Source organism: Pinus tabuliformis, chromosome J (genome assembly GCF_031772625.1).
Source record: "Pinus tabuliformis cultivar Carrire ecotype Pingquan chromosome J, CPIR1, whole genome shotgun sequence".
NCBI lineage: Eukaryota > Viridiplantae > Streptophyta > Pinopsida > Pinales > Pinaceae > Pinus > Pinus tabuliformis.
The window spans coordinates 1,000,400,402-1,000,415,089 of NC_142295.1; the positions used below are offsets into that span (position 1 = coordinate 1,000,400,402).

The window sequence follows — 14,688 nt, forward strand, 5'->3', positions numbered from 1 at the left end:
ATTTACCTGCATGATTTGTTAGAGTAGCTAATTCTAACAAGACCACTCCATTGAGTTAGCTAAGCTCAATGCTTCTAATTCCAAATATTATAAATGCCACATTAATTTGTTTCTCATTGGAATTTTTTTTTTTAAATATGAAATTCTAACAAATTTCACTTTTACATTGAGTTGATCAGGCTCAATGTGTTTACCTTCCCAAACTCCAATTCTACCAAATTGACCTGAAAAGAAAGAAGAAGGCGATAAACCTTGATTTTCATGAGCAACACACTATCCAGAGTTCTATCACTAGATCCTGTGGCAATAGCTAAACCATATGGGTTGACGTCAATACTTAGAACCCAACTTGTATGCCCAAACATAGCACAGATAACACTCTTGTTGACAACATCATAGGTATGAATATGCTTGTCATCTGAAGCAGAGAATAAGATCCGAGAATCAGTGGGAGAAAAAATGAGGGATGTCACCAGCATGTAATGTCTTCCATGAAGTAGTATCCCACAACGTCATAGAGGTGCTACCCCCTCCAGCTACAGCCAAAATATCCCCCTTGGGATGGAACCGCATGTTCTAGGGTTCTTGAAAAGATAGTTACAAGCTGACTTTTGGCAAAGAATTCATATCTATCCTCCACCATATTAGGTCAAGATCATGTTTTTGTAGAAATTTAGTAACTTTATCAGCTCCAAAGGTGTATGAGACACCTCTGTCATTCTCACCCCAGCCTTCAATATCCTTATCTGGATCTACCCAAAGAAGATCACATAGTAGACCTTGATCTAGCATATCTAAAGGTCATGAAATATCATCCCTGGTCTGCCTCAAGTCCTTCAAATCACGGGATAGACCTCCATGTATACATAGATTTTTATTTATTTATTTATTTATTTATTTTTTCAGCAATAGGAAAAAGTTGGAACATTCTATGAAAGCCTTCCATATCCAAACATTGTACCGCCATTTTTTCGATAGATTTTGCCCAACGTACAGAGGAACACACCATTAAGATGTCCTTTCAGATTTTATTGTACATGCTATTACCATGGCTCGAATATGTGAATCTGGATTGGGTCTTTAATACGCTCCACGTAGAGTCACAACATTCATGACAAGGATGGAATGCAGTGCTCTCAAAACACTGATGAAATGCACAGTCCAATTCACAAGGAGCAATGGATCAACAATGCACCCTTCCATAGTTTACCCACTACGCCCAATCGCCAGCTCCCTATGCAGACACATTGATGTAGATCAACCACAGCATATTCAGCAAGAAGATCTAGCTATGTCAAATCTACTAATACTTATAGTGCCCTTTACACCATTTTACTACACATATGTCCACAATAGAACTCTGACTTGTGCTCTACACTAGTCTTCACACTGCCAAAAAAATCAATCTTTTCTGGAAGACTTCTTGCAGAGCTTGGCAATATTAAATGTAGTGCCATGATCGACACCAATGCGATCCAAATTCACTGCTAATTCAATACACACAAATTCCAGACGGAGGGATCGAATGTGTCATCCCTTTACCTTACGACCATCATCCTCAACATCCAATAGTCCATGGATACACTGATATTTATATAACACAATGCCACCTGCTCTTCGGCTCACTTGCTGAGCAACTTCACATGAACTTCTAGCTCGGTCTACAGATCATCTCTCTACTCATTTGTCTCTCCACTCTGAGCAGTAAATCCATTACCACACCAGTCACTTGTATTCATCATAGAAACCATAAATTTTGTTGATTGAAGCGCATTCATGGTTTCCCCTCAAGAGAAAGAAGTTTTTAGGGAATTTTATTTTGTATGACAGAAGAAGGCATATTGTCTCTATGCTCTGCTTTCCACGATCTACATAATCCCCTAAAAACAAATATTTTGCTTGTGGTGGATAGCCACCATTCTCAAATAGCCGTAACAAGTCTAAATATTGACCATGTATATCACCACAGATCTTTATAGGCGCCTCGAGCTCCAATAAATTCAGTTGATTGAGAAATATTTCTTTTGAAACTTGACAGAGCTGTCATACCTCGGCTCTTTCAATGCGCTCTGATGTTACTGTGTGAGCAATATCCCCTGCTCTTCCATGCAAGCTAATTGCCCACCCCATTCTCCTCTGCCTCTCGCCTTCCCTTCAACAAAGTTGCAAGTGTTTGCCACCCAGGTCTGAAGCCGTACAGGTTCTCTATAGTTCTCAGCAGATAGGCTTCCTGATCTAGTCTACTTCCACTCTTCATGTCTAGTTCATAGCGCACATCAAAGAAAACCGCAGCTCTGGCAGGTTGATACATAATTCACCAGACTGATGAATCACCACACTACCATTGCCCTGGCCAATGGATAGAGGCAAATGGACAAACAAACATTCACACAACTTTTATTTCCCTCAGCCCAAGATGGGCCAAGCCCACGAGGGGCCAACCCTCAGGGCTCTGATACCATGATAAAATATGTGAATCTAGATTAATTTATTAATCAAATGTAATTACATATATACAAGAAGTGTTGTCTCAAGATAGGTATGCTATCTTAGACACACAATCTGTTAGTTGAGAAATTATGTCAACCACACACCAATCTAGGAAATAGATCCTAAATACTAGGAATAAACTCCTCTACTTAGTAAGAATCACAACTGAGACAAGTAGGAATTAGATATTCCAACACATACTTTGCCATTTACTACTACTTCTTCCTCTTTGCTTCAAGTTGTTGTTTTTGTCCACTAACTCTTTCATCTTCACATTCTCTTTCTCTTTCATGGTTAACTCTTCCTTCATCAAATCCTGATTTTCCAGCATTATTTCTAGTAATTGAACATCTCTGTCGTATGGGTTAAACTTTTCCATAGAATCTTTCTCTTCCATCTTTACTTGGCTGCTCATTTGTGCCAAATTTTCTCTAGCATCTGCAACAAAACCTACACTCACAAAAAAATTATTAAAATTAAAAAACATAAGGCCTCAGTGCCTCTTCTTCCTGTGGAAACATTTCAGTATGATGCTTTGATTTTTCCTCCTTTATCATCACATCAATATGTTAATTCAACCTCTCTAAAGAATTCTCTAAAGGACTCTTGAGAGTGTCCTCAAGTCTCTCTTCCACACCATCTGCTACAATGATGTCTCTCTGCTCTTGTCCACTGTAGTGAACTCCTTCCTCTGCAGTCACACTATCATACTCTACTTTTCCAGCAAATATTCTAGCAATTCAATTTCTCTTTGACACTTCATAAGTACTTCATCATCACTTATAATTCTAGCATTTATACACAAATTACCAGTTTGAAAATTACAAGGTTCAATAGTCTCAATTGTTTCTTCACATATCAGTTGTTCAGACTGAATCTCATCTCCTTCTTTCACAAGAAATTGTTCCTGTGTTGTAACAGCTTCAAATATCAATGCATTACTAAATTCTTTCTACTGCAATAAGTCACTGCTTTTCTCATTCGAGAGACATTTTCCATCATTCTTTACTTTAGATTATTTATCTTCTGAAAGAAACTCTTCCCTACTTTTGACAACTTCAAAAGATTGTTCATCCTCTGCAAAACCTGTAATCACATCAAAACTATTAGATTCAAAAATACAAAGTTTTATATCCTCCTCCTATTCCGAACTTGTCCAATAGTTCAGAAAATCATCAATAATTCCTTCCTCAGCAAAGTAAACTTATTGTTCTCTTGAATTCGCACAATGGTTCATAAGGTCTTTCACAGATCTCAAGTCTTCATCTTCACCCAGAACTTCACCTTGTTCTACTTCACAAATGGAAACTTCCATTTTCAACTTAGCTTCTCTGAGCTCTTAAGATCTCAATTGAACACTCAATATCTACTCAAACTTCTTAAGCTCTTCTACTAACTGCATATCCACCTACTGATTTCTCTTCTCTTGTAGCCTCTACCACTTTACTTTCTTCCTCATGACATAACCATGCCTTTGGTCTTCCTTATTTCTCTGTAACTTCTTCATCAATATCTCAGGATGAACTGTAATCTCAACCTTCTCCCTCTCATATTCTTCTTCACTTAATTTCCTTTGTATGTCGTTTTCCTTGGCATCCTCTTTCTCCACCTTTCTTCTACCATGATCTTCCTCAGAACATTTATTATGACTATGAGTAGTCATTTTCTCCTCCACCTCTATGAGTTCCTTACTCCCTACGAGTTGAACTTAAGCCTCTACAATAGCAAGTTCTCCCTGCTACATTTACCTTACCAAGCTTTCCTCTGTACTTGGCCACTAGTCGCCTTTCTGGAACTTTATTTGAGCATTCCTCTACCCCTTCTAGGCTTCAACTCATCTGTAATTTTGAGAACACAACTGTCCTCTTGTATTTCAATCACAAATGAAATACTAGGTTCTTGCCACCTCTTCTTTCACTCAGAAATCCTTACCAACTTCCTTCATTACTGCTTCTTTTCTTTTGCTGAGATTCTCTCTCTTTTTCTGTAATATGAATTTTGGAACTACAATCTTCAAATCAAATTAAATAAAACACATTATCTAACCTTCAAGTTCTATGTCTGATCTTGTTCTACCATTCACCTGTATATATACAACTTCAAAACATAACTTTGTTCTAACTTTTTCTCAAAGAACTTTTACACGCAAAATCTTCTTATTCTACTTTGATACCAAAATTGATGCAGCCTAAGCCGCACATACCCATAGTATGCATATAAAATGCATGTCATATACATGTCCCAGAAATTTTAAAATCCCTGCTTAGTGAAACCTTCTTTAACCAAGGTTTAATTCTTTTAATTGAATATCTAAGCGGAAGCTATCAAACTTTACCATAAAACTTTGGTTTAATTTATTATTGCGGTGTTAATATCACACAGGCTTCGACATTGGTTTATTTTTATTCACCCGCGGCTCATGAACCATACCATAGTCTTTGGACTTTGGTTAAAACCCCAACCATTATCCATAATACATTTAAGCCTTTCTATTCCGCTTTATTTCTATTATAATTCTTATATAATAGAAATTGTTCATAAACCACACTTAAACCTTCATTAACTTACCTTTCCTCCTTTCTTCATGGCTTTGCACATTAATCGAGGCTCACTTTAATGTTCAATCTCCACCATCGATTTTGTTGTCTCAATCCAATGGTGATCATGCCATATCGCGCGATAACTAGCATGATAGATAATACTCTGAAATCACGCGAGAAAATTTGCTTTTGGTGTCCTACATGGCACCTCCACGTTTTATCACATGCTCTCAAGAAATTCCACTTACCATTTTATTTCCATGTGATATACCACTTACCATATTTGGAAAACTGCCCACGGTTCCTCACAGAGCTTTGAAGTTGTGTACGCCGCCTTATGGTGACTCTCCCTCTACACAAAGTCAACATTCAGGTTTGATTTGAAACTTCGATTAGTTATGTCGATCCATGCAAGACTAGTTCTTCTTCTCCGTATTCTAGTGACCATCAGTTACTCACACAGAGCATCACCAATTTCTACACAGAAATTCTGTTTTCCTTCAAAGAAAACTTCCAAACAACGATTCTACCAAGAATGTCTATTCAAAACTTAGTTCACGCTCTACATTAATGGTTCAGAACTTTGACTTGAAATAGCCATCCTCTCTTCCACGCATTCTCTGAGACTGATCCGATTCCACGATTTCTCTTCAGGTAGCTTTAAACCACAACCTTGAACAAGACTTTAATCCATCTCTTAATTAGACCTCGAAGAGGACTTCGGTCCAGATCTATTTCGATCTGCGTTCTACACCCAACGAATGTTGGCTTAACTATGTTCCCCATAAAATAGGAAATGGAATTGTGGTTTACGACAATGTTGGAATTTATGCAAAACTCTAATTTCAATCAACAATAAATCTCCAGCATCGATTTCATCTATACAAATTCTGTACATATCTATATACTCAGAAATCAAATCTCTATATATTTATAAACGAATATTTATAAGGGGGTTTCTTTCTCTGGCCTAGTTTTCTAATTAGTGGCCTCTCTCTTCTTACTGCCCCTAGGATACAATCCCATCGTCTCTATTCCTATCTAAGGATCATTTTTTCTATCCACCGTGCCTTTTAGGCATACAATTATATACAAAAGGTTCTGTTAACCAATTCTGGTTTAGATCCTTAATCTTTTCAACTAAATCCTAAATATCCTCTAAGTCCACTTTTGAATCAACTAATCCCTAAGGATCCTCTAAAATCATGAATCTAATTCCTAATCTAAGATTTACAATTAATTCCCAAATCTCTCAACTATCCTAATTCTCTTATGTTCTCCAACATTCGAGAAAATTTACAATATGCCTCATAATATCTAATTAATTCCTATTCTAAATATATCTTATTAAAATCACTCAAAAACCTTAATAATTACATTAATTTGATACATAGGAATCCAAGTTTCTTAAAAACACAAGACCTCCCATGTCTACTAAAATACAATGAAATTTTTGAGCCGGATGCTCCTGCATCAATAGCTTTGTCACTACTTTATTCGTACTTTGAGATTTATTACTTATAAAGGGAATGTTAATGTTCTAACAGGTAATTAGAAATGTTTAAGTGTGACACATTTGGATGGGAAGTCGATGGGTCTTTCTGTCATTTGTCACCTTTTGTAACAACCCCGATTTAAAATATACAAATAATTCGTGAATTTATATGATTAATAATCAACACTCAACTATTCAATTATTTAACATAGAATTTTCAAAAACACGAGTAGAGACGACTTACATGTATCGACAATATTCCATACTTGTACTTTTGGAATTGAATACTCTTTGAATTCTGCTAACTGCAAAAAAGAAATTTGGGGACCACTCTCCACCCAACCTTAGGCTCAACTGCACATAATCTTTCTACAACTGGCCACCCTCGAGACATCAATCACCGTACTACTACCATAAAATTCTTTGTCTCACAAAACTTTTTCCCAAGAGAATGGATGAAAGAATGATGAATCTCATCTTCCTCGTCATCCATTAAATAGACCACACAATGGGAAGGGGTCCACATGCACATATTCGATGTGTCAACATGCAACTTTTATTTCTTTATTTTAAGTTTTACTTAACTTAATATTTCTCTTAATTTAATTCTTTCTTATTTTATTCATTTTTACTTTTTGTTATCTTTACTTATTTTTATAGTTTACTTATATATAATTATTTAGAACTCTAGTACTATTATTTACTATTTTATTTATTTATTATTTTAAAAAGAGTCTTTTCTGTACAAAATCACATAGGATAATTTTTTGCCGATGCGTTCCGAACTAGCTAGTGTGGTTCATCATCAGAATAAGATGAAGATGTAGATCATGACACATACTTAAATAGAGGGTGATGTAGAGACCAAAAGATCATATAACAACTAGTTTATGAAAATAAATATTTTAATAATTATTATTAAGATCAAATAATATTCCTATAATGGCTAATATAACACCTAGTTTAAGACTAATAACATTATAATATAAAATAGTTAATTATTAATTATTATAATATTATTATTCTTAAACTCGTCATTATATTAGCGGTTATAGGAATATTATTTGATCTTAATAATCATTATTAAAATACTTATTTTCATAAACTAGTCTTTATATGATCTTTTGGTCTCTACATCACCCTCTAGTTAACAATGTGTCATCATCTGGATCTTCATCTGATCCTGATGATGAACCACAATAGTTGGTTCAAAATGTGTTGGAAAATTTTTCTCCTAAGTGATATCTACCGAAAAGACTCTTCTTAATGTAATACGGATCACAAAAACCTAAATTCAAAAATTATTTTTTATTATTATATCATCTTCATTATTTATTTCTTTATTTACTATTATTATATTTTATTTAATTTTTATTATTTATTTACCATTATGATCTTTTATTTATTGTTTATCATTTATTTACTTATTTTTTTAATATTATGTTATATTATTTATTATTATTATTTTTATTATTATTAAGGGACATTACACTTTTGTTGTATAGGGACATATTTTATATTTTTCAATATATATAAGTATAGTTTAAACATGAGCCAAGAGGATCAATTTTTCAATTTTTTCACGTGTAATTGTTTTTAGACAATAAAATACAATGTGTAATTTTTCTTTGTTTAAATTGTTTTTTGAATGCTCTATAAAGTATATAAAGAAGCAAACCCTAAATTATTGAATTTAAAGTGTTCTAATGATAAAAACTTCTTACTTTTATAATATATAAATAATTTTTTTAAAATATTAAAATTCGTATTAAAATATTTTATTGATAACCCACACTAAATATTTTATTATGAACATTAAATTATTTTATGTTAGCAATTTAATTTCTATATATAGATATATTTGAAGTTGATATGAACATAGATTAATTAACATAGATCATTAAATATTTTATTTAAATCCCGTGTTGAAATATTTTTGAAAACTAGAAGGTTTAAACATCTTACTCGCATATTTCTTTTACTTCTACTTACTTTACATGAAATTACTTTACATGCATAACATATTCAATTTTTTTATTATAGCCTAGATTATTTTTCTATTTAGAGTGTATTTTTTTTTTTTTTTGAGAGGGACACATGTCAACTCCATTTTGGGCACAAACATACTTACACACCCTCTCATACTGGGTTGTAGAATGAACCTTTTAGCTCAATAATCTTTACAGTAATAAAGGTATATATTGATATTACATATTCTTTTTCATCTCCATATATAACTAATTGTATACATTATTTGTTTTAATATCTTATTTGAAATTATGAGAGTTTTTCTCATTTATATGTTTGGTAAGTAGTTTATATATTTACTAAACTGTTATAACTAAGTTAGGGAAATGTTATGGCTAGGTAATATACCTTTAGGTTAATACATCTTTTTACTTATTTCACTTTTAAGTTATGAGAATGTGTAAGAGATTAAATCAATGAACATTTAAAATATTTCAAATGACAGGTTTAACCTATGGTTTGAGTAGCCATGACCCAGGGGCATCTAAGTCGTGAAAATCACTTGGGGATCACTCTTGGCCTCAACCACACCAACGCTTAGCATGGATGATTTTTTCTCATAGAGTTTCGAACCAATAATCTTTACATCATGAAATGCCTTAACATATAGGCTTGGCACCATATTCTTTACCCACTGTGAACTATAATTAATATATTTTTATAATAACATTGAGATTATATATATATATATATATATATATATATATATATATATATAATATGTATTTAAGTGTAAATTATCTCAGCCATTAAACTCTCTTTATATAATTATTTTGAATCAATATTAAAGAAATTATAAATTGGTATTTTTTCAAGAAAGAATATATATTTAATAATAATTTTGTCTAAGTTTCATAAATAGGCAATAATTAATTATATATTTTCAAAAATGAATTTAAAATTAAATATGTTTTAGTGCTTTAGCTTTTTTCTTTCCCTTCATGATAAATGAGTGAAATTTTAAGTAATAATTACATTTATGATTATTGAGTCCTAAATCATTTGGAGGTTATGTGAGATCAAAAGCTACATGGTGGAAATGTCATTACTTTTTCTTTTTTTTGTATACATATATTTTCTGTATGTAACATGTAGAAAATACATCTATACAAAATAAGATATTATAAATAATCATTAAAAATTATATGAGTAAAATATTATTTGATTACTCCGATTTCTATTACTTAAAAATTTACTATATTAAATAAATTATAATGATTTACAATATTATAATATAAAATATTTAATATAAAATATAAATTACATTATGCGGACATTTGCAATTCTACTCATATTTTCTTGAAAATAGAAAATTACAATTGTTAATTTGAAGCTAAATGTTAGACTAAAATTCAATATCAACTTACCATAACAATCTCAAAATTGTAAGCTTAAACTAAACCTTAAAATACCCTTCTAATATTAAAGTCTCAAAAAGTTTTTGAAGTTTCTTTTCACTTATGAGAAACATTTGAAATATGATTTCATTAAAATTCAATCATTTTAACATATTTTCTCAAATAAATATGTTAGAAAGAAGGAAACATTTTGGATACCACCATTACCTCAGGGTTATATTAATTGAGAAATGAGTCTAACTCCTCTTTGACTAGAGGATGCCATTTATCTTTATAGTATGCAGAGTTATATGCACTATATGTATATTTTCTTTATATAATTTTATAGTTTCAAAATATAATTTTAAATGCTATGAAAATGACCTAAATATCTTCCATCATTCATCTTTGTTCATCATAAATTAGTTTATAATAAATGCACCTAGATCCTTCCATGATGTGGCTATTCACACATTTTATCACTTGTAAAACTTGTGTTTGATAATGCTTGTGGAAATTAGTGTTCCAGACATTGATATTTCAACCATGTTCCCCTTCACACAACCACTTTGTCATCACTTGTAAAACTTGTGTTTGATAATGCTTGTGGAAATTAGTGTTCCAGACATTGATATTTCAACCATGTTCCCCTTCACACAACCACTTTGTCATAGAAATCATTAATTAGTTACATAAGTGGTTTTCTGTGTCTTTTACAGAAGGAAATGACAATTATGAGATATGGTAGTAGATAAAGCAGCTGAGGATGACCTATATAAAGAACTAACATCCATCCTTGAAAATTGGAGTTGTAATGAGGTAGTTGACTGCCATTAGTCGTCATAAAAAATTCAAAACTAAAGATAAACTTTGCAAATAGCAAAAAAAAATCCCTGTACAGACTAAAGTAATAAAAAAACCAATCATATATATTAGAACAATGACATAATAATAAAAGATTCTAAAATATATTCGAATAAAAATATAATTTAGATTATGAAATTCATTATAAATGATAATTTTGTACAGACTTAAATAAAATAATTAATTTAATAGATTTATAATTTTTTTTAGTAAATAAATATAAGGGATTTGAACTAGTATATGTTTGCATGGAGTGGCTTACCACTAATTCAAAGCCTTAATCCAAAATCCTCAAAACATAGATTTAAATAAATTTATGGATTAATGATATGAGATTGTAAGATATACATAAATAAAAATATGTTATTTTAAATTATAAATTTTTATGAAGTTAAATAAATAAATTAATTTAATATTTTTTTTGTTGGTTAGGTTATGTGATTTTTTAAACGATTGACATGTTTAACTTGTGATTTGAGTAGTTGTGATTTAGGGGTATTTAAGTTATCAAAACCTTGACCGCATTAACTTTTGGCATGACTGAACATTTTCCCATGGAGTTTCGAACTATTGATCTTTACATCATAAAGTGTCTTAACAAAACACTTTATCACCATCTATTTTAAACTCCATAAGCTAATTAATTTAATAAATTTTAATATACATATTTTAAATTAAAAATATGAATGGTTCTAAATTTAATTAAATAGAAAAATCCAAAAATAAAATTTAAACAATTACCTCATATGACGCTTTATTGTAATAGTAAAAAATAATAGTTTTATAAAAAAAAATTAAAAACATATTTTTAATGAATATTTAATAATAGATCAAATTAGTAAAAAATACTTTTTATTTTTTTTATTAAAGAGTATATATAGTTATAATAATAGGTTATTTTTTTTCAGCATTATCTATATTATAATATTTCTTTTTAATTTAAAATAAATAAATAAATTAATAAGATTTAAAAATATATAACATAAAAAATATTTAAATGATTGATAATTTAGTTTATCCGATAATTTTATTTTCCATTAACAATTAAATTTTAATAAATTTTCCTATTTAAAAAACAAAAAACTTTAAATAATTCTCATAAATTTAAACTTTGAAAAAATAACTCACATCATTTAAAATTCAGATAAATAAAAGTCGGGACAATTACTTGGCAGGACACTCACACAATTCAATTGATTTGATGATTTGTCTTTTGATTCCATGGCTTCCATTTTGGGGGTTTGTAAATATGGACATTATGCTGTTTGGCATTTTATTAAAAAAATCAATAGATATATCCATCAAAGTCTAAGGAAAACGCATGAACAACGCTCTAACATGACCCTCGTTGTCACGCTCCTACACTGGCGGTACTCTTCCAATCACACTATAGGAGGTGCGGCACCACTGACCACTTTCTTTTCACCAATAGTTGCGATCATGGACTACACCTAGTTTTGAACTTAGTTTATTTTCTTCTTTACCAAGTATATGTTTTCATTATAACACCATGAAAACCATTAACATTCAACATAAACAGCATTAACCATAAATGTAGAACAGTTATAAAGGGAGGGGCAACTCCCTGCAATATGAGTCTACTCGTAATAATAATAATAACAGTTTACAATATACAAGTTAAATCTTGAGGAAACCCCAAATTTACACTTAGAATATTTTTACATTTGCCGGCACAAATCAGTTAGCCTATCTTGTCAGTGCGCCCACACGGTCACCCGAATGACTCTGTCCAACTCTTCTCTTGCCTCCGCACGTTCACTTGAATGCATTTCGTTCAACTCGTCCAACTCGTCAGGCACTTCCACCGAACGCCCAACTCGTCCATCCGCGAGTCATGTCACCCGCTCAAGACTTCGCCCGGTTCACCGTTCGACCAACTTGGGTCGTTCGGGCAGATGCCCTGCCACGCCCTCGAATGACTCCTTGAATGACCATTCGAACGGACGCCCTGCCATGCCCTCGAACGACCTTGAATGACCCTGCCCAAACGCCCTCGAACGACCCTTCACGAATGCCCTCACCCGATGACTTCGCATGACTTTTCTGAATGACGCCCTCACCTGATGACTTCGCACGACCTTTTTGCATGACGCCCTCACACGATTTTCCTTAATGACGCGCTCGCCCAGATGACTTCGCACAATTTCCTGAACAATGACTTCGAACGACCTCCTGCATGACGCCTTCGAACGACTCCTTGAATGACGACTTTGAACAACCTCCTGCATGATTCCTTCGAATGACTTCGGTTCGGGTGCTTTGGTCTGCACATGTCCGCCTGCACCTTCGCCCGAATTTCAAACCCAAACACTTCGCACATCCTCGGCTTTCACCTCGAATGCTTGGAAGGCTTGTTCGTTTCTTGCCTTAGCTCCACGTCAAGTTCCAAGTATATATATGGTTCACCACCCTTCAAACCGTCACGTTCACTTATTGGCCGACCACCATACTTCTCTGTCAAATGAGTCAGCTCGCGCCCAACTCACCTCATCCACATGTTGGTTGGTCGGCTGGGCGCCCCCACCCAGGACCACCTCTACATTATAACTCAACCAAATCTCCATACTTAGTCGCATTCCGTCCACCTTCGCTCTCACGTCTCCACCTGCAGCTCATGGCCTTTACATTCTCCCCAACTTGAAATCATTTTCATCGTCAAAAATCTCTCATCCCGCCAACCATCTATCACCAAGATATCCATACCAATGCCATATAAACCACTGGTATGTCATACATTGGAAAGTCTCCTCAATCCATGATCATCAACCACATCCATCTCAATCTCCACTGCAACATATCTTGTGTTGACTCCACCATGTATTGTCATCGTGTGAACTGCTGCCATGATACTCCAACGCAATGCTAACACATCTTTGTACACTGCTAGCCCTCATGACTCAAACTAGTTGGGTGATCAATCCAACTGTCATGCTCAAATCATAAGAATGCACATCCTTATGCCATCATCAATTGTTTCTCAAACTCTTGTCACAACATCAACTCGATCATGAATCCATATCCATATAAGCCATGTCCAGGTCCATGAGGTAGTCCTCATCTCAAATGTAACATGTTGTCCGTGATGGTCGGTATCAATGTGCTACATGAAATCAGCCACATCTAATCCAACATCATTATCCATCTATGAAACATCCATCTCCTCAAAGTGAAGAGATCCTCTCATCAAACCCGACTCTCGATGTGCCACATCCAGGTCCATGAAGCTACCTCCATCATATCTGTAATGTGCCATCCCTCAAGTCTACCATAGAAATAAGTATACACTTGTCTCATCTCCCATGTGCTACCCATGATCATAGATCAATCAGCTCCCATGTGTCAAAAGTGGTTAAGTTTCAGCTCAACCCATGCCCAAGTGTTGCCACCAAGGCATCATCATCGCTGTAACTCCGTCACTCCAAAGTGTCTCATATCTATCCTCCTCATCAACTCACTCTTTCAAGCACATCCATACATGTACTCAAAAGTGTACACCCCATCCTGCGTCAAAGTCTCTGACCTCAATTCCTTAATGCATTAGATCCTCTAAGTCCACCATATATGAAGTCCCCAAAAGTCACAACCTCATGTCATCATGATCTCCCTGAACCATCTCCAACTGACATCCAGCAAGCATACATGTCTCGGCCCAAAGGTCTCTGCAATATGCCTCAACTCTCCATGTAGCAGGAATGCTCCATAGTCTACTCACAAATCCAACTAGTCCATGGCCTTGTTGTACAAGAGTGCACAACATCCCCATCAGCTCATAAGTAAAACATCTCCATGTCACACCAACAAATCCATCTGCATAACATCCCTGCCCTGGCATTCCTCATTGAATGCCCATAAGTGACACCTCTACAAGTGCTCCTGCATAATGTCCCTTCATAAGACTACCATGCTCCATCTC

General features: G+C 33.6%; 1 pseudogene; it reads right to left on the bottom strand.

Annotated features, from left to right (window-relative positions):
* Positions 1-523: 523 nt before the first annotated feature.
* On the bottom strand, positions 524-2,130 carry LOC149230223 (serine/threonine-protein phosphatase PP1 isozyme 6 pseudogene; annotated as a pseudogene).
* Between the last annotated feature and the right edge of the window lie 12,558 nt (positions 2,131-14,688).